The sequence below is a fragment of the Sinohyriopsis cumingii genome, chromosome 17, assembly GCF_028554795.1.
Source record: "Sinohyriopsis cumingii isolate HCF-2022 chromosome 17, ASM2855479v2, whole genome shotgun sequence".
NCBI classification, from domain to species: Eukaryota; Metazoa; Mollusca; class Bivalvia; order Unionida; family Unionidae; genus Sinohyriopsis; species Sinohyriopsis cumingii.
This window is the reverse complement of record NC_142977.1, coordinates 26,393,738-26,415,131: the sequence shown is the minus strand read 5'-3', so window position 1 is coordinate 26,415,131 and position 21,394 is coordinate 26,393,738. Positions and strand designations below refer to the sequence as shown.

At 38.2% G+C, this 21,394-nt stretch overlaps 1 protein-coding gene across 2 annotated transcripts in view; it reads right to left on the bottom strand.

Annotated features, from left to right (window-relative positions):
- Positions 1 to 21,394, bottom strand: part of LOC149778289 (uncharacterized) — a 50,900-nt gene that overhangs the window by 13,664 nt on the left and 15,842 nt on the right. Inside the window, exons 2-3 of one of the 2 annotated variants that reach the window (XR_016415492.1) lie at positions 2,631 to 2,725; positions 1,143 to 1,473 (exon numbers count right to left, since the gene is read on the bottom strand). The gene's annotated coding sequence lies outside the window, so the exon portion shown is untranslated. Of the gene's footprint in view, positions 1 to 1,142; positions 1,474 to 2,630; positions 2,726 to 21,394 lie in introns of those variants that run through there. The other variant, XM_089939092.1, reaches the window with a different exon arrangement.

Here is a 21,394-nt window from a genome sequence, read left to right as displayed (position 1 = left end):
AAACTGCATCCAGACACCCATATTAATTGAATTTATAATTAGAAACACCAATACAAGTATTGCCCCCTTAAAGGCCAAAAGATGATCTCTCTCTCTCTCTCTCTCTCTCACACACACACACACTAACACACACACACACACACACACACACACTCACAATTTATTGATCTGAATGACAGACGATGTTACAGTCTCGTGCATTCAAAAAAATGATACTGTGAAAAAGATGGCCTACATGTTAGAAACGGATGAAAAAAGAAACAAATAATCAAGTTATAACGAAACTTGACTAGTAGGCCAAATTCCAGATCCACCCATCCTTAATACTTGTTCATGAAGATTTAAGACCACCACCGCAAAAAAAATAAAAAAAAAACACTGCTGTAGATCTTACAATCTCCGTTCTCTTTCATGCATGCATTTTTCTCTTGAGATTTTCCTTTGTGATTTGCAAAAAAAAAAGTTCCAATCTATGAATTGTTAGTTATCAATAGTATGTTACAAACGGGAATAAAACAGAGAAAATGGGAAAAATTCGAGAGGAAAAAAAGAATTAACAAAAAATAAGAACACGACACACATGAGGTAGAAAACAAGCAAACCGCCATTTGTCACAGTCATGTATACGGTCAGAAGGAACGAAAGGGACTTGAAACAAATACATTTAAAAAAGGGATTACCTAGTTTATCAATTACCTTATTAACAAATATATTAATTAATCCATCAATAATTTAGAACATTTTTAGTTACTGCCATTTCGGATTCTCGTTCACGAATACAATCTTTCGTAGGATTCGATAATCAATATCTTTCAACTTCGCTTCACTCTACTGGTACTCTGAAATTGGGCTCTAACAGCCTGGAGAAGGAGGAGAGCAAAAATAAAATACGATTAAATAAAATAAGATAAAATGAAATAAAATAAATAAATAAATTTAATTTAACTTCCAATCAAGTTTGTTTACACATACATTTTACTTACTAATCTATAACCTGCTAAATTCTTTCATACACTGACACTGTATTATCTTATTTATGACTGCTGTTGGCTGTTAGTATCTACCTATATATCCGAAAATAACACTTCTGTTTAATAGATAACAAGCAACGACAGACTATAATCATTTCAGTTTGACTTTAACACAGACGTTTTACAACTTCGCGGTATCGACTCATGGTCTGAACAAGCAAGAGAAGCAATCAGATTTTTTTTTAAAAAGGCGGTGCCACAGTACCCTTTTTGCGCGTATCACACGTAAAACACACAACCAACTTGCCACGTACGGTGCGGAACAGCTTACATGCTGAATACATGTTATCTTTCTATCCAGCGATTCGCCTGATTTTTTAAGTGTATGGAGGCTGTTTTTTATGCTTAGGCGCTGACGACATCAGACGTTCAGCTCCGGCATATGTAACATACAGGACACACGGTACTAATGGTATGGAAAAATGGGAACCAGCCTGGAAATCTGTGAACATAAAATAGAGTATTAGGTTAGGATTTCCAGGATTGGTTAATAATGTTAGTTATGTGTTAGGAAAAAAGAATCTTTTTTAGAGCTTATCCTAGTTGTAAGTGAATAAAAACTAGAGAGATTGTTTTATTGTTGGAATTTGAGTCTTTTAGCAGTCTTGAGTTTGGAACACTCATTACTAAAATTAGCACCTGGCTCTTTGGTGCGGAATTGAAAGCACGTGTTTCAAACACATGCAGGTCCAGAAAATGCCATATCATTTCCTTTACACAGAAGCTGACATCCAGGTTTATCTATACTGATACATATAAGTTTGATCATGAGCACTCAAAAATTTTAAGTTATTGATTCTTTAATATCACGGTGTTTGAATAGGTTTACTACGGAAACCGAATTAGTACCGTGAGTCCTACAGCGCGCGGGCCGCACGTGACCTGGTTTTATCCATTACATTTGCGTCAAACGGTGTGGTTTTAAAATGGCTTTCTGGCCCGTGCTGTGGAGTAAATTTGCTCATGCCTGTGCTTAGCTAGCACGCACTGCACAACTTAATTATACTTTGCTTGCACGGATGTTTGAAAATTGCGTTGCGCATTATTTTCCTCGCTCGTAAAGAATAAAAGTTGAGTACAGTATCATACATGAGACGCAAATAACATCAAAACACGACAATGTAAAAATTAATAAAAAATTAAATAAAAAAATAGAAATGCCAGAAAACTCGAAGGATCAGAAACATGTTATGTAATCATTCTGTTTTAATACTTAATGTGATAATTGTTTGTTATAATTTATACTTTGATGTAATTCACTTACCTGCCTACCAACCTACCAACTAGCCAACCAACCTAACAGAACAAAACAGGGCAAATACGACATGTATATAGGAAAGTTAAAGGTATGTAGAAAATAACAGCAGCGCGACCCAACATATTCTTACATTTGTGTCATACTGGTACTAAAATAAAATGTGTACCAAAGATTGTCAGAATTTCGAGAATAATTTTCTAGTTAATACAAATGTAAACCAAAATTTATGGAAACATGTTCAAAATGCGCAGTTATCTGTGTATGCATAAAAATGACCCCACAACACATGTACACGGAAAAGAGAGAGAGAGAGAGAGAGAGAGAGAGAGAGATATTCTTACCCTAGACGTAACCACTTTGTATCTCACTGTATATATCATCCAATACAGCTAAACTTGCATGTAGGTTCACATGTGACTAGCATACAGTCCAATACCTGTAAAATATTAACCAGGATGTTTATATAGTCACCCATTTTCACGCCCATTTTATATATTGTTATTTAGATTACCTGTCACGTCTCCACTCTCCCGTTATGGTACCATATAACCCCAGAATCTTGATATAAATTAAGTAGTCAAAGGCACTAGTCGAACATAGAATTTTTATTGACATTTAATAGCATATTTCTTTCCGCTTTTATTTTCTAATATACCAGAGTATATCTCTGAATAGATAATTGACTCGGTAGATTGATGCTTTATTGTCCAATTGGATTGGAAAATATCCAGTGTATTTTCTGCCGTGCGTGCGACAATACAGGTAATTTTAACATAGGATGAATAGTTTATATGGTATATATGTGTTCGGGATACTCTCTCCCTCACACACACACACACACACACACACACTCTCTCTCTCTCTCTCTCTCTCTCTCTCTCTCTCTCTCTCTCACCGCTCTGGTGGTCTAAGTGGTTAGAGCGTCCACCTCGGATGGGGAGATCGTGGGTTCGAATCCCGGCCGAGTCACACCAAAGACTTACTACCAACTGTCTCACTTGGCGCTCAGCATGAAGGTTAGTGTTAGGACTGGTCGGCCTGGTGTCAGGATAATGTGACTGAGTGGATGGGTGGGACATGATGCTACATGTCTGCGGCATGATGCCCCAGTGCTAGACATCACTTTAAATTGCCACGCCAAAATTGCCTCTCTCTCTCTCTCTCTCTCTCTCTCTCTCTCTCTCTCTGTTTGTACAGGGGGCGGATGTGGAAGATGTTCAGGGGTCCTGTTGAACACCATTTATCCAGAAAAAATAATACATTTTTCAGTGTAACACAGCAAAACGAACACTCTTTTGAAACCCCTCCACCGAATCTTCAAGCCAAAAACAAAATATCCTGGACCCTCTCTTTCTCCTGAGTGTGACCCAGGGTGATGTGACAAATAAGATTACAAAAGCTGTAAAACGTGATAACGCTTGATTGGTGCTTTTTCCTCTGGATAATTCATATTCTCCAAGCTAACTTTATGTCCATGTGTAATATAAAATGCAATCTTAATAAATGGAGATTCCTGAAATGTTCATGTTAACATTTATAAAGATTGTAAACACTTAATTTTTGCGATTGTGTTGGTGGCTGATACGACGGTTTGATTCCAAAATTAGAATTGGGCCAGCTCTTGAGACGAAATGCTCCATTGTTCGTCATTTCAGAATGTCATGTATTGGATGCACAGTTGGGCTTACTAAACAGACTGTATTCCAGCAAGAACAAGCTTGATCATTCCCAACGGCGAACTGCATTACATAATTAACTCAGTCAGTAAAATCATAACATGGTCATAAATCATCGTCAATCAAATGCTTTGACCTAAGCGAGGCTATTAAGAGATGTACGAGAGAGAAATATCAATCTTCGATATTGTCATTATATGGGAAAGATAACTACCAAACTGAGTAAATTTGAAGCAAAAGGAAAATAATAGCAGATACGGTAACGGACAGACTTACGAACGCACAGACATAATGAGCGTATCAGTCAAAAAGCGCTGGAATAGTGAATCTTTTTCTTTGATGTTTCCCTTAGGATGAATATTGATGTGTTCCATGGGATCATTATCAAAAGTATCCGCATGAAGGTTATGTTATAAGTACGAGGATCCAAAAATAAAAAAGCAAACAAATGTCCTATACAATCACCTTGTAATAGCAATCAACGATCTGTTACAAAGGTCATGTGGAACATGTCAACCACTCATATATATTAAAAATATATCGATCAATCAGTCTATGTATTTACACAAACTGTCCTTCTCTCCAGGATGGCTGAGTAGTCTAAATCGCTCTCTTTACAGATCACCGATATCTCACCTCGGTTCGCATAGGTTCGAATCTCGGCTCGGTCTACTTTGGTTATGTGAGAAATCTTGCCAGTAGCATCCCGCGGGTCGGTTGTTCTTTTCGGTGTTTTTGCACGGATGTTCCACCAATTATACTGGCTGCCATGTAAAGCAAGTCATGTGCTGAAAATGGCGTTAAACCAATAAAACCAAACCAAGCCTTCTCTCCATGTTGCCCGCTCCAGTGGCCTAAGTGGTTAGCTTCGGATGAGGGAGGTCGCGGGATTTAACCCCGGCCGAGTCATTCAAAAGAATAATAAAATTGTACTAACAGCTGCCTCGCCAGGCGTTCAGCTAACAGCACAAGAGGTTAGTGTTAAGACAGTCAAGGAGGTATCAGGTAATGTGCTACACGTCTGTGGCATGGTGCCCCGGTGCTAGAAATCACTATAAACTGCCACGCTTGCAATATGACTAGAATTGTTAAAGCTACGTTAAAAATCCATAAAACACAAAAAACACCCGGTCTCCATATCTACACATAACCACCTGCTGTTAAAGGCCAGCTTTTGAGCGTCACGATGGTAGCAAACAGTACGATTTGACTAATTATGAACGGGAAGTCGTGAAGAGACAAGGAAGACCACGATTGCCGGTAACATGCCGCCACTAATTAGTCGAAGCTGGATTTAGTTTCTGACTGAAGGGCCTTTAATTAGAAACATCTCAGTTTTAGCTGTGCTCAGACTAATGAATTTTTGAGATAACAGACAATGAACTTTGTCGGCAAGTTTGGACATAAAACCTATGACATATAACACAGCACACGGGTATCAACTGATTTATTGATTAAATAACAGTCAACGGATAGATCTCTGTGTTTACAGGGCATCTCGTATTTCTTATCTAAAGATGTAAAATATTTGTACCATAAAACTCTAGCGGAATACTATTGTTGTCCATGTTAATTTTGTAGTTGAAATAGTGCAGTAATGTTACCCGGTTCAAAATTGTATCAAATGACACCAGCAGAGTCTAAAAGATATATATTAATGGAGATGACAACGAAATTTAAAATCTAACTACGTACACATTGCCGTAAGGGAAGTACAGTCGGTGCAACCATGACCGTATCAAACGTTGGACCGGGACTATAATAAGGATAACGTAAATTATCCGGACGCGGTTTATCCGGATTTCGTTTGTATGGGCTACTTCCTTTTCCCACGAAAGTTGTACTTTTTACAATGTTATATGTACCAATAAATTAAATTAATTTTCTGATCACCATGCCAACACATAATAAACAAACTTCAGAAACAAACAGAACGCTGTAAATTTATAATCCGATAGGATTTTAATTACAATCAGGTATTACGAATTTTCAATGATACTCTTGAAACTAAAAATAAATGTAAGATGAAGGAAGATAGTGTGAGAGAAAGTCTATTATTACCCCAAATTGTCACTGAGTCAGTTCTGTTATGTCAATATGTAATTTATCATTTACAAATACCAAGCTAATCAATGATGAATAAAGACTTACAAAGGTCTGATCAAAGGCATTTTGAAGTGCAAGCCTACGCACGTAACTGTTGATCAACGATATCAGTGGTGACAAAACGGGTGCTAAAATGTAATTACTAAACGGCTCATACGTCAATAATAATGTTTAGTATTTAATTAAAATATCTTAGTAATACAATTGTTTTTGTTTCTAATTTTTGTTGCTCTTAAATATTTAAAATATCTACATAAAAAGAACTTATAAATTTCTTTAATTATTGATACATATGAAATCAACAGTTTAATTATTAGACGTATTTAATCCATATGCTTCCATTCACAGTTCCGCTTTTTTGGAGCAAAATCGAGCATAAGGACGAAATATATGCACCCAATGGGCCCTGATAATCGATACTTTATGGTACAGTCAAATTTGTGGAAATGTATTGAGCTTTTAAAGAAGAGCGCGCTGAGATCAAATTATCACCCATAAAGAAAGTTTGTTGGGTGGCGATGGTGGGGGTTCTGTTTAAACGCTTAATTTTGTTAACTCTTTTTCCTATCATGGAAACAGCGGTCGGGTGTGTGCACTCATTTGAAAAATGGTGGAGTGGGGTGTCGCTGGAGATTTTGGACCCATGGTTCATTCCAGACATATTTTGACACACCTTTATGGAATGACGCAATGTCTTTAAATAGTTAATGTCAACTAGGTGTGAAGCGAGTAAACAACGGACACAAAAAAACTGGGAATATACATTGGGAGAGAAATGTTGTTACTGTACGTGTCTTATTTCCTTTCATCTCTTTTATATCCTACTTCAATTTACATGGTGAAAATCAAACGTTCTGCTATCCGTGAAAATATGTTCTACTATTAATTTTTACCTCGTGCCGGACAGGCAATATATAAACTCATATCCAGAATTTTGGCAGTAAAATATAACCGATTTAAAATCCCTAGGCCTGACACTGGGATCATTCATGCTAACCATCCCTAACACCCCTTGTCCCCCACACCCGACCTTAATTCATGGTCGTATTTATGGACTCGCCATACTAAAAGAAATGTGGCAGATATAGCCCTGGTACATCTTTATCTGATGATACTAAGCAAGAAATAAATTAAAATTAACATAAACATAAAAGCATAACGAAACAACACGAACGAACAAACAAACAAGAAAGCAAAACAAGAGTATAGCAAAACGGTACACGATGAGCATGTCTCGTGACATTCTCTGTACTAATGACCTCAACACATTATAAGCTAGGGTCTTGATACGATGTGGACATGGGTAAAATTAGTTTATTAAAGGATCTGTAGGGTACTACAAGTGGAAGACTGGGTGAGGAAAAAAGCCACTGACTTACACTTTCGGACGACCTCTTCTATTTATTTGAGACAAAATATGCTTCCGATGTATTTTGGCGTAGTAATTTGCAATAAAAGCACCCATTTTTGCTCGCCAGAAGTTTCTTCGCAAAAGAAGAAACCGCTTTCTATTGTGACAACATCGGCTATTTCTACGATTGTATTCGCCATAGGATTAACGAGAAGTTGCGAATGAAAAAAAAAAATAGTTCAATGCATTCTTGGTCGACATTGTTTTGTAAATAGCCAAAGGATTCCAAACAGGAAGCTATCGGCATACATTCGAGGTGTTATCCGTAACCTTGACCTTATGGTTTCTAATGCGACTCACATTATCGTTTGTTATAACATTGCCCGTAATGTCGAGGTATGAATATGAATGAAACGATTTCCTTATTTCGCAAGTTTCACATATACATATATGGATCACCGATTTATTCCCTGGTCATGAACTTGGCCTTAAGACAGATGGCGTGACAGTGATATGTGACACACTGACTAGTCATGATAGCTAGTTGGTTGAAGTTTGATTAAAATCTCTTCAGTGGTTAAAAAACTATACTCCGGACAAATATACAAATAACCTTATTACTTTTTTGCGTGACATTCTTGTGTCATATAGGAGTGTAAGTTGTAGCCAATATGTAATCAATTGATCGTCTTCGGCGTTGTCATCGTTATTATCATTATCAACATCGTCGTCATCGTCATCGTCATCATCCCCTGCTCTTTGAATGAAAAAGATCGGATCGGGCATATTGATACACTCCGCCTTTCCGTTAGCACATGTCCTAATGTACCACTAAGCAGGGGCTCGCAAAACTTTGCAGTTATTTTGTCCCTGTGGTGACCATCTACATTAATTGGGTCTAGCGCGTTGGGTTCCTAAGATGGGACTGGAGGTGGGGGTGAAGATTTTATATACAAGAATTTATATTCCAGCTTTATTACATATGAGCAGCCAACACATCTTATGCGCAATTGCTTGTGCATTATGTCTCATGGGCTGTTATTGTTATTATTATTATTATTATTATTAACCGTTCTGGTCGCCTAGTGGTTAGAGCGTCCGCCTCGGATGCGGGAGGTCGTGGGTTCCCCGGCCGAGTCATACCATATACTTACAAAAATGATATTAACAGCTGCCTCGCTTGGCGCTCAGCATTAAGAGGTTAGTGTTAGGACTGGTCGACCTGGTGTCAGGATAATGTGACTGGGTGGGACATCATGATATATGTCTGCGGCATGATGCCCCAGTGATAGACATCACTATAAACTATCACACTGCAGACATCGTACCGATATGACTGAAAAATTGTTAAAGCTACGTTAAAAAATCCAAACCATAAACACACATTATTATTATTATTATTATTATTATTATTTGCACTGTTCACTCTGAAAGACCACATTCCGTGCAACAAAGAATATTAAATGCAATTTGTGGGATCTATGCATACGAAGAGAGGGAATCAAAAGTTCGTTACTAAATTAGACGCACCATCTATTGATTCCAATATATATATATATATATATATATATATATATATATATATATATATATATATATATATATATATATATATATATATATATATATATATACATATACACCATGAAGGTACATTTTCATTTGATCCAATACAACCCCCTCTCTCTCTTTCTCTCCCGACCTACCTACCTGTCTTTAAAGTATAAACTTTATTTATTTTGTTCGACCGCGCGTTAATTACTTCGAATTAGTATAAAGTTTGAGCAAATTTTAATGTATTGGGGTCATCAGATTTATAAGAACCAGTGTAATACAACACAAGCAGGCGACATTCCAATCGGAAAATTTAAATAACTTTTCTGGATGAAGAAAAATTCGCACAGACTCAGTTATGACGATGCAATCATTGAAATGATAAACAAAAAGGCCTTGACGCGATGAGCAAACGCCTTAAAATAGTGAACAAAAAGGCCTTGCCGTGATGAACACATGCCTTAAATGACGAACAAAAAGGGCCTTGACGCGATGAACGCGTCTTCAAATGATGAACAAAAAACCTTGACGAATGAACAAAGGCCTTCAAATGATAAATACAAAGACCTTGACGTGATGAACACAGGCCTTCAAATGATGAACAAAAGGACCTTGACGTGATGAACAAATGTCTTCAAATGATGAATAAAAAGGCCTTTACGTGATGAACACAGGTCTTCAAATGATGAACAAAAGGACCTTGACGTGATGAACAAATGTCTTCATATGATGAACAAAAAACCTTGACGTGATGAACAAAGGCCTTCAAAAGATAACTACCAAGACCTTGACGTGATGAACACAGGCATTCAAATGATGAACAAATGGACCTTGACGTGATGAACAAATGTCTTCAAATGATGAATAAAAAGGCCTTGACGTGATGAACACAGGCCTTCAAATGATGAACAAAAGGACCAAGTCTAATTTGAATGGAGACGCCTTTTCACCTCTAGCAGTTGTGACACAGTTCATTTTGCTGCAATAATGACAACGATTTGTGTCAAAGATATTTGTTTTATTAATGTCGTTATTAAACAGTTCATGGATTTATTAAGCAACGTCTACAGGACAATGCAATTTCTTGCCTGTCACGACAATGGCAGAGAATGGCATACTTTATTCGTAATTCACGCTCCTGGCGAGGAAGTCGACGAAAGCTTTGTATACCCTCTATACTCCCCTATACGTTGGACACAGCTGCACAGATCACGATCTGCTGTCGCATAACGCGGCGGCAGATCTGATTCTATATAGCTTTGTTTGAGCAATCAGCAGAAAAAAATATCATTGCCAATTATCTGCTATCGCTTAATATGACTGTAGATAAGGGTTTATGTTTGTGTATTTCGAGTATATACGGTAGCTTCTGCTTTGCTGATAACATCGTATTAATAATAAAACAAAGAATAAATGTGCCATCGATGCTGTTTTTGTTAGACTAAGAACTACCTTAAAATCTACTCATACTATAATCATTCGCAACCCAATGTGGCAACGAGTGGCCAAATGGTATAAGGCGCTCGCCTTTACTGATTACCGATATCTCACCTCTGTCTGCGTTGATTCTAGTCTCGGGCTCGGCCAGTGTGGGTATGGAAGAAAGTTTACCAGTCTTCCCGTGGGTAGGTTCCTGGCGTTTTCCCGGGCTCTTCCTCACACAAATATACTGGTCCTCGTTTATAGCCTCAATTATGATGAAAAATGGCGTTAATCCCGCAACAACAGCAACCACAACAACAACAACAACAACAACAACAAGATGTTCAAGCCCGTTAATTGAAGTATGACCACATCAATTTTCAATATTGTTAGCATCGTCCTTCATGGAAGCAGGATCTGTTACGTATTTAGCCCACTCACCAGGGTACATTTAATCAGTTATGCATTTAGCCATCTCACGAAGGTATAGGCAAATTTAATACAATTATGTATTTAGTCCAATCATCAGAGTAAAGGGCAAATTAAATACGTTATACAATTATGAATTTACCCTACTCATCAAGGTATAGGAAAAATTAAAGCAATTATTTTTGAGCCCACTCTTCAGTGTCAAAGCAAATTTAATATTAGTACACGTGATTCAATAATCTTGTGAAAAATGGAGGCGAAACTGTTTACATTTTATAAACAATTCGCTTATCAATCCGTCAAAACATGTACTTTTATTCGTTTTAAATTTAGAAAACTACGTTCTGAATTTCCACTTCACTAAAAATTATAACGCCCTAGGCTAACCTTCCACATTAAGCCACCCCTATTTATTTCAGCAACCGTACTTTCACTATAGATATCTATTTCAGCAGCTGTACTTTCACAACAGATATCCTTTTCAGCAGCTGTACTTTCATTACAGATATCCATTTAAGCAGCTGTACTTTCACTATAGATGTCATTCAGTTCAGCAGCCGTACGTTCACTATAGATGTCATAATTTTCAGCGACCGCAATTTCAATACATTTATCATTAATTCAGCAGCTGCACTTTCAGTTTTTTCTTTGATATCAGAATTCTTACTGCTATCATATACACATTTTTCCGAATATTTTGGTGCCAGAATTTATCTCGTGCCTTAAAATTAATGTCAGTGTAAAACATGGTCATTAAAAAGAGTAAAATCATCACACCCCATTTTTTATATGATTCAGGGCCTATTCTAGAACTAAAAATTATGGGGAGTTATTCCCACGCATTTATTTCTAAGTGCGATTTACACGGATTCAATTCATTTTTCAGCGCGAATTTTAGAAATCAGCGCAAATGCCGCAATCGCACATCACATAATAGATTCTAAGTAATTTAGTAATTTATAAAATTATGAGGGTGGTGTAAACGCGTAAATAATTACACTATTTGCCTGTTAGGATAGTAATCAGAAGGAACATTATCTGTATGTTTTGATATTTGTCTACTGAAAACTCTGGTGTTTGTAACATTCAGTAAATTCAAATATTTTTTTTTACCATGTGTATTAATACATTTATCGAAAGATTCCCAATTTCATGTTATCATAACAATTCCTATTTAGGTTATTATCCATATAGTACACTTATTCAAATACACTGACACTGGATAAATATATATTCGGAAAGCGATATATATATATATATATATATATATATATGTATATATATATATATATATATATATATATATATATATATATATATATATATATATATATATATATATCGCTTTCCGAAATGTCAACAACAAACAACAAAACAACATAAAAATTGAAGCAAGTTTATTAGTATTGTATTTGCGGTCTTCTGGAGGTATATGTACCATAACCAGAAACACGTCGCGATAATAATAATAATAATAACAATAATAATAATAATAATAATAATAATAATAATAACAATAATAATAATATCTTTATACAACGAGGATAACACACTTGGTCATGAAAGACCCATCTGCCATGTGTTTCTCAACTTATGTTACAATTTTGTTATAATTTTAAACAAATATTACGTATACTCATGTATCCTCGTACACGTACTCACACATACTTGTTTTTTAAATTCTGTGAGTACGTGTGCGATGATTCTCGAATATAAATATTAATAAATTAATATGTGTAACTATATTTTTCAACACATACATCTATGAACAATATATTTCACACATATATACGCATTTCAGCTTGTTAGAAGGCGTATATGCATACATCGCGTACAACATGTACATATTATTTGGACAGAATGATAAAATTCGCATTCCAGCTGGTCAAGAAAGAACTTCTTTAATTAGGTTATAAATGAAGCCAGGGAATTTGAATTATGCATCCTCAGGGTTAATGAATTTCAAAGAGTAGATGCTGATAGAGTAAAATAACTTATGAAAAAAGTGGCTTTTGACCACGGAATCTGGAGATCGTTGTTAGTTCTTTATCGGAGTTAACGCTCAGTAATCAATGATCTTAGTTCAATTATGTCGGAGATCACACTCAGTATTCAATGATCTAAGTTCAATTATGTTAGAGATATAATCGGAGAAAGATCGCTTAAAGACTTATATGTCATGATTAATTTAAAATAAAGAAGTTTTTGCAAAGGTAGACATTGAAGAACATTTTAACAGCGCTTTTTGAGAAAAAAGTAAATATTTGATTTGTCAGTGAATATTTTGTGCGCGTAAAATTGGCAAATGCAGGTAGAAAAAGATTGTTTGATGTTTGACATGTCACCTCTTTTGTAACTTTGAGCCACATTTAGCTGCTTTGTGTGTGTGTGTGTGTGTGTGTGTACGTGTGTGTGTGTTTAAGCACTTTTAGGGGCTTTGTTTAGTTTTATGAGCACCATTTAGGTGCTTTGTGTAGATTCTTTGAGCCATATTTAGGTGCGTTTTTGTGTTTTTTTAGCCACATTTAGGTGCATTTGTGTGGGTTCTTCGATCCACATTTAGGTGCGTTTGTGTTTTTTTAAAGCCACATTTAGGTGTTTTTGTGTGGGTTCTTTGAGCCACATTTAAGTGTTTTATATGGGGTTTTCGAGCCACATTTGTGTGCTTTGTTTGGGGTTTTGAGTCACATTTAGATGTTTTGTGTGGGGTTTTGAGCCACATTTAGGTGTGGTTCTTATTTCCATAAATCAAATATTAATCATAGGGTTCTGTCCTCATTTATAGTAACATTATGTCTTCGAGTTAGGTATCTAACTGACTTCGACATTTATAGTAACATTATGTCTTCGAGTTAGGTATCCAAATGACTTCGACATTTATAGTAACATTATGTCTTCGAGTTAGGTATCTAACTGACTACGACATTTTTAGTCGCCGAGACATCATCAACGACACTAATTTGCATATTAGTTTATGCCCTGATGAGTGGGCTAAATACATTGAATCTCAAAAACATAACCTAGTACATTATCATAAAAAGGATTAAAAAAAAGCTAAAGCTTTATAACACAAATAGTAGGGTACTAACGGACGGATTGGAGGTATTGGCGGACGGGGCGGCATAATTCTTGGGCGCCAAAACTGCGGACGAAAGAGGACTTGGGGCGCCAAAACGCCTTTGGGCCATAATCGGCCAGCGTCATTTACCCTTAGTACGGCACTGGTTTATGTCCTGATGAGTGGGCTAAACACATTTTTGTGAAACTCTCTTTCTCTCTCTCTCTCTCTTATTATACTAACATTTATTCATTGTTCATTTCTTTGCGAGACAAATTGTTTTTAATGTGGAATCCTGTGTGCTATTTTGGAGGAGTTAAAGTCTAAATTCCGAGAAGAATCACGTCTGCAATGTTTGAGTACAAAGAAATAAAATGCGTCGAAACTAAGTTATAAAAGGCAATAAAATACTTCCAGACTAACTTATCAAAAGCAATAAAATGCTTCTAAACCAATTTATCAAAGGCAATAAAATGAGTAGAAACTAACTTATCAAAGGTCCAAAATTCATAAAACTACTTTCGTAAAAGAACAGCACATCAAAATAAATAAGTATGTTGTTGACAGTAAAGAAACGAGAATAAAGACAGGAGCAAGTTTTCACTTGTGAAATAATTATGGAGATCTACTGACTGATATAGTTTGCAACAACGTTCCGTTTGTATAATTATTGAGCTATTTTTGAAAGTGAGTAAGTAAATGTAGATAATTTGCCAAGTAATAAATACCAACGCATATTTTCCTGAGTATAATATAAGAAAATATGGTAAATATAATTATCTCGGGGGTGAGGGGGAGGGACAGAGTTCTATTATTGCATAAGATAAATTGACAGACTCTTCTTGTAGCTGACCGAATTCCAGATGTTTTTTTTCCTCTCAGAAATAATTTTGAAGAAAATATAAGCGACGACGGACGTGAAAGGCTGGGGATGGAATTTGTTGGTGTCTGATGCAGGGGGCATGCAGGCTTGGAAGAATTGAAATTCGTGTTAAGCAGTGGATTTGGTGGGTTCGGGTACATTTTGGAAATGTTTGTTTGTTTGTTTGTTCGTTATTTTTGGTGCTTTTTGTGTGCCTACATCTGTCCAATATGTTAAAACATTGACAAGAAATGTCCGTTATATATGCAACAAAAATACACAAAGGATTAAGAAAGGTGAACCAGACATAAATATTCATTTGAGACATGGCAAAGCAAACTGATTCGAAATATCTCTACTCTGGAGAAGTTCTGTCCTCTCATGCCTTTAAATGTTCAACACAAATGACGTGAAAATCAAATGCATGGTAGAGGATTTTCGGTCCTGTTTATGCATAGCATGTCTCTGATGGCCTTAACGGCACTTTTTAAACATTACTGTCTTTGTCACGCTGAGGAAATAGGAACTGAATACCATTCACAAGGACACACGGAGACAACCGACTCAGATTTGCCTGGGAGGGTATCGAACACGCGATACCTGGATCACGAGTGTGTCGCTCGACCAAATGAGCTACTGCAGCCCCAAAATGATTTCGGAATAAACATGAAATTACAATAGATTAATTATATGGATTAATTAAGATGGATAAATTATATGGATTAATTAAGATGGATTAATTATATGGATTAATTAAGATGGACTAATTATATGGATTAATTAATATGGATTAAATATATGGAATAATTAACATGGATTAAATAGAAGGAGTTATTATAACATTTAGAGATCTGAATGATAAGGTATACACTTTACCATGGGCCATGCATCTATGCGTTATTTTTGCTCAAAAACATTTAGATAAGGAAATCGTTTCGCTTGAAAACTTACTTCGTAGAGTCATAGTTTTATTTTTATGATATTCAAAACTAAAAAACGAATATCTCAAGAAAATTGTTGTTTACCCTGTAGAAAGCAGAGCTTGAGAAACCAAAGTAAACTAAAACTGAACTAATGTCAGACGGACGTACAAGAGTAGTAAGTGGGGGCGAAATAGGGTCTATGGGGCTTCTATGTTGAAATAGGGTCCCAGCCCTATAGGGTCTATGGGACTATAACATGGGTGGGCTAATATAGGGACAAGGGGAATTTAGCATTGGAAATATATAGCGACAATGGATTGGGCCTGTCTAGGGTCAATTGGAATTGGAGAAGGGTGACGTCACGGTACTGGACACTGGCAACAAAGTTGCAAGTGGCTGACCTCAATCGGGGAGGAACAGTGTGGCAAATGGGGATGACCTGAATACGCGTAACTCTAGGGACAATAGAGACATAGACAGAGACGTAGTTAGAGACAGGGTTAGTCACATAAAGAGACATAGCATATCAAGCAAGCATAGCTTTATGAACATAAATCTATCACACAAAAAATAGACTAAACATTATTTTAGGCAAGAGAGAATATGCATCTTTTCGAGACAATGGAATGGCCCTGAAAAGGGCATTTGGTTTTCTTTTTTTAGCACCACTCAGTTAACATAGGAAACATCGCACAGGTCTTCTTCTCTTCCTCAAACTTCTTCTGACCTCTGGACCGTAGATTAAGACTCGCTTCAGACAGCCTTGCCTCTCCACATAGATTCTACGTTTTCAAAGAGCCGTCTTGGTGATCTTGGTGATAGCCTATGATGGTTTGACAAATATGGGATAGTCCGGGTGGAACAGCATCGATGATAGGAGGGTAGACGATTCTACATTAGTCCACACCTTGTGACGAGAATAGGTGAATGGAATGAAGTGAACCATGGGTGTTTATATTGGAAGAGCGGATCGAAACGGATTGAGTTCTTTCACCAATCCTAACATGCGTTACAAAATTCATTCACAGTGCGGAGGTTCTCTTCCAATCCGATGAGAGCTACATGTTACGTTACAATCCATATATTAGGTACGCTAGCGTCTGTGCGCAGTGAATCTGTGCGACAGTTAGAACATGATGCAAAGTAAGAAGACAATGAATTGAGGTGCACCGGCTGTGGAGACGAGGAGTGATGGTATAGCAGCGGACACTAAAACAACAACAATCCTACTTCCAGAAGAGAACAACTTTAATTGTGATTAGAGGATTTTCTCTCTTTACGATAATTTGTTCCGGTACCAGTACTTTCCCCGATTTCCCCTTCCTTACTGTACGTTGAGGATTTTAAACAGAAGCAGAAAGAAAAACTGGAGAAATTTTTGCAACAGCAGAAAGAAGCAGAACAAGCCTTTTTCATTCAACATCAACAGTGAGAAGAAGATGAGCTGGACAAAAACGACAGGAGGAAGAAGAAGCAGAGCAGAAACAAGAGAAGGAGGACGGTGAAAGTCAAACGGTAACGGTACTCTTAGACATTTTGGCAGAGTTAAGGAGTCTGAAAGAAATGTATCATACTTCTTTAATACGACACAATAGAAATAGACCTTCCCGAGGCAAGCACTTCAACCCCGTCCACACACCTACTACACCTGAGATACCAACACTAGTTATTTCTACCAAGTCATCGACACTAGCAGTTCCAGAAGTAGGCCTTGGAGGGATAGTAGACCGTCGGCTTCTCTGAAGAAACTTTTGTATGACAACTCGCAAAGCTCTGATCAGAAGTTCGATCTGTGTTAACTCCTCCATCTTTCTGGTAGGATTGAGAGTGAAATGAATACTTTGAGGGAAGACACTGACCATTTACATAGGGAAGACACTGGCCTTACATTTATATAAAGGGGATCATTGCGTTTAAAATGACCTTTTGCAATGAAGATGAAACGATCGCATCATTTCACGAAGAAAGGAAAAGAAAGTTAGAGGTAGAAACGTGATCTATCGTCTCGCACAGTAGCTGAAGTCTTGGTTCAAATCAATGCCAGCGATTTTGAAGATGACATGAGTGAGCGAGAATCCAGACCCAGAGAATCGACGTCAAACCAAAGTCCACCCCCAGTAACTCCTGAAAACTACTACCACATTCGAGAGACGGATAAACCTTCCTTTAGAAAATTTAGAACCACGGCCTACACATACACGGCGAAGTTTAAAGATTTCAAGCCAGACGTGCTGCTAAAGAATGCAGAGGGGTTCATCACCGATTTGTGGGATTCTTTGCTAACCAAACTGAAACGGCAACCGTCAAGCCAACGAAGACGATCGCTTGACACTTTCCATTTATCACGATGGTACGAAGTTCCCCGTTTGAATCGAGTTTAGCAGACCAGCAGAATTGATACCTTCCAAAGTCGTAGACAAGATTCAACGCACGGAAAAGCGACACTGTACATAGCCCAGGTTTCTGTTCCCAAAGGGACCGGACAACGCAAACAAGTGTTATTGGCGGACGACCTTCGCAGAACCTAACACAGTCTCGTCCGAATTAGCAACACACAAGACAAGATGTGTTTAGTAAAGGCTATCGTGGTGGGGCGAACGTATTCCGACAAGAACGACACGGTAGAATGGAAAAGAGTCTGGGAGAACATTCGGCAATCGGACCGAGCCAAACAACGAAGAGAATCAGAACTCTTGTTAGAGCAGGCTGGCCTATCCAAAGACACACCCTGTGGCATTCCTGAAATGCAAAACTTTCAAGAGGTCTTGGCTCCACGCTACACCTTGGAAGTACACCCTCAAGAGGTGCACGAAACTCTGTTGTTTCGAGGCAAACATTTCAAAGACGGAAAATACATTCACGTCTATCATCGTGATGAACATTTCGATGCCATAAACAGTATCACCGCATTCCTGGGATATATTTATTATTGCGAGACATGTGACATTGGGTATAACAATCGAGAGCAACACAATGATTGTGAATCGAAATGTCCAGGATGTTTGACTCGGCCTTGACGAAGGACAAAAACGAGTGCATTGCTCAGCATGTCAGCGAACTTTGGTTAGCCCAACCTGTTACAAACAACCTTTGATAATGCATGGTTCTAAGCAGAAAAGTTCTTGTCAACTGCTGTGATTGTGTCCTGCTTGTAGAAAAGTCATATGTACCAATAGTGCCAAGGCACTCCTATGTCCAGGAAAGAAACGATGTCACATTTGTCACCAAATCGTGGACTTGGAATACCAATACTACATTCAAAAATACCAACCACCATGGAAGGAAGAAGAAGATGACCATAAGAAAGGCAATTTCACCTTTTTCGATTTCGAATACATGCAAGAGAACGTTACTCACATTCATAATTTCTGCGTGGCTCATCAAGTGTGAGAGAAGTACATCCAAGAACCAATCGTTTGTCATTTCCCCCACTTTAGCAAGATTCCTACTTTTCGTGAAAAAATCTTTCAGGTACCGAACACGTTGTCCGATTTCGCCCAATGGATCATAGACCCTATCGACGAAATGTCGAGTCAAGAAAACAATGAACGTTATGGAGATTGCCATCGCCATGCCAACGATAATGGCTCACAATTTCTAGGGATACGATGGACAGCTTCTTCTCAAATACTATACGGACCAAATTACCGAACGTCCGAAAGTGACTTTGAACGGAACCAAGCTCATTTCCATGCAAGTGGGGCAAGTGCAGTTTAAAGATTCGATGAGTTACTTGGCCACGCCTTTGCGTCGAATGTCTTAAACATTTGGAATGACAGAAATGGCCAAAGGCTATTTCCGCACTTTTTCAATACCGAAGCCAATCAACATGCCGTTCTACCCCATTTGCCCAATGCTCACTACTACGACCCCGACAACATGCGCGCCGAACAACGAGAAGCTTTCTACGCTTAGTACCACATTCACACCTCGAGTCCCTTCGATTTTCAGGAAGATATGTTAAAGTATTTTCGATCGGACGTGGAAATCGTACGGCGTTGCTGTGGAAAAGTTCGAGAATTGTTCATGAGCACGGAAGGATAGATCCTTTGAATAAAAACCTGAGCCATCGCCAAAGCGTGTTCCTTAGTGTACCACAACCGATTCATGCCCGAGAATACCCTGGCTGTCATCCGCCCTAAAACGACGAATTTTGTCAAACGTCAAATACTCGGTCAGAGCTCTATGCTAGCTACATTATTTGTGAAACAAGGAAGACAAATGGATCCACCACGCCCGAAAAGGAGTAGGTGAAAAGACCATTGCAACGTATTCGGTGTACGAGTTTAACGGTTGTTTATTTCGCGGATGTCCGACCTGATATCCTCAACGGTACACCCAAAATCAGTCTTTACATGGAAGATTTGTACAAGGCCACTTGTCAGCGAGGCTTAAAGTTAGAACAGCAATGATACCAAGTGGTGGAAATGTAGGAACACGAGTACGATCACCGTTTGAAAACCGATCTCGAATTTAAGCGTATCGTGGAAAGTTACAAATTGGTGGACCCTCTGAACCCGCGGAACAGTTTGTAAGGAGGGTGGCCGAATGCCACCTGTTTGCTGTACCACGCCGACGAGGAGAAAAAAGAAGAAATACAATACTTGGACGTGCGTTCGCTGTATCCTTACACGTTTAAATGTTGCCTGTTTCCAGCAGGGCAACCACAAATGATGACGAAACACATCGATATGGACAACATTCGACAGTACGAAGGATTGATTAAGTGTAAAGTCTTGCCTCCCACAGACTCGTACGTCCCGTTTTACGTCACCATTGCCAAGGAAAACTGATGTCTCCCTTGAGCCGAAAAGTGCAAACAAAACCAAACTTGTCAGCATACCCAGGAAGAACGCTCCTTGGCAGGAACGTCGGTCAGCTTGGATTGTTCAAAGCTCTGGACCTGGAATACCAATTGCTAGAAGTGTACGAAATTTACCACTTTTCCAAGACAGAACAGTACCACAAAGGCGACCAGACTCAGAAAGGCATTTTTTGCAGACTACGTGGATGCCTTTACGAAACTGAAACAATATTCAGCGGTTATCCTTCCTGGTGCCACACTCTCGAAGACGAAGGGAAATTCAAAGAGAAGTACTTAGAACTGGAAAGCATCACTTTAGACCACATCGAGAGGAAGGAAGGAAGGCGTTTGTTTGCCAAAGTGATATTGAATTGTTTGTGGGGAAAAATGGCACAACGACCGTGTTTACCCAAGACGGATTATTTGACAGATCCTTGCCGCTACTTCCAGATGATTCACGAGAAAACCAAATACATGAAACACATGGACGTCCTTCGCAAGGACTTGATCTTAGTCAATTATGAAGAAGAACTGGACTTTATACAGGCCGGTGAGTTTGGAAATGTCATCATTGCAGCCTACGTGAGAGCCCATGCTTGCTTAAAATTACACGAAACCTTACACCAGTTAGGAGATCGTGTGCTGTATTTTTACACGGACAGTTGCATCTACATTGATCGACGTGATCGCTGTCGCCCTGACATTGAAGGCGACCGTTTAGGAGCCTGGACAGACGAGGACCCCGACGATAAGATTCTAAGTTTTGATTGTGGCGGTCCCACACATTATAGCTACGAACACCGTGACCCCCAAGGAGAAGTGCACACCGAGTATAAAGTGTAAGGATTGACTCTCCATGATCGCACCAGTCAAGTGGTGAAGTTTGGGATAGAGAAAGAAGCCTTGGAGTCTGGATAGGA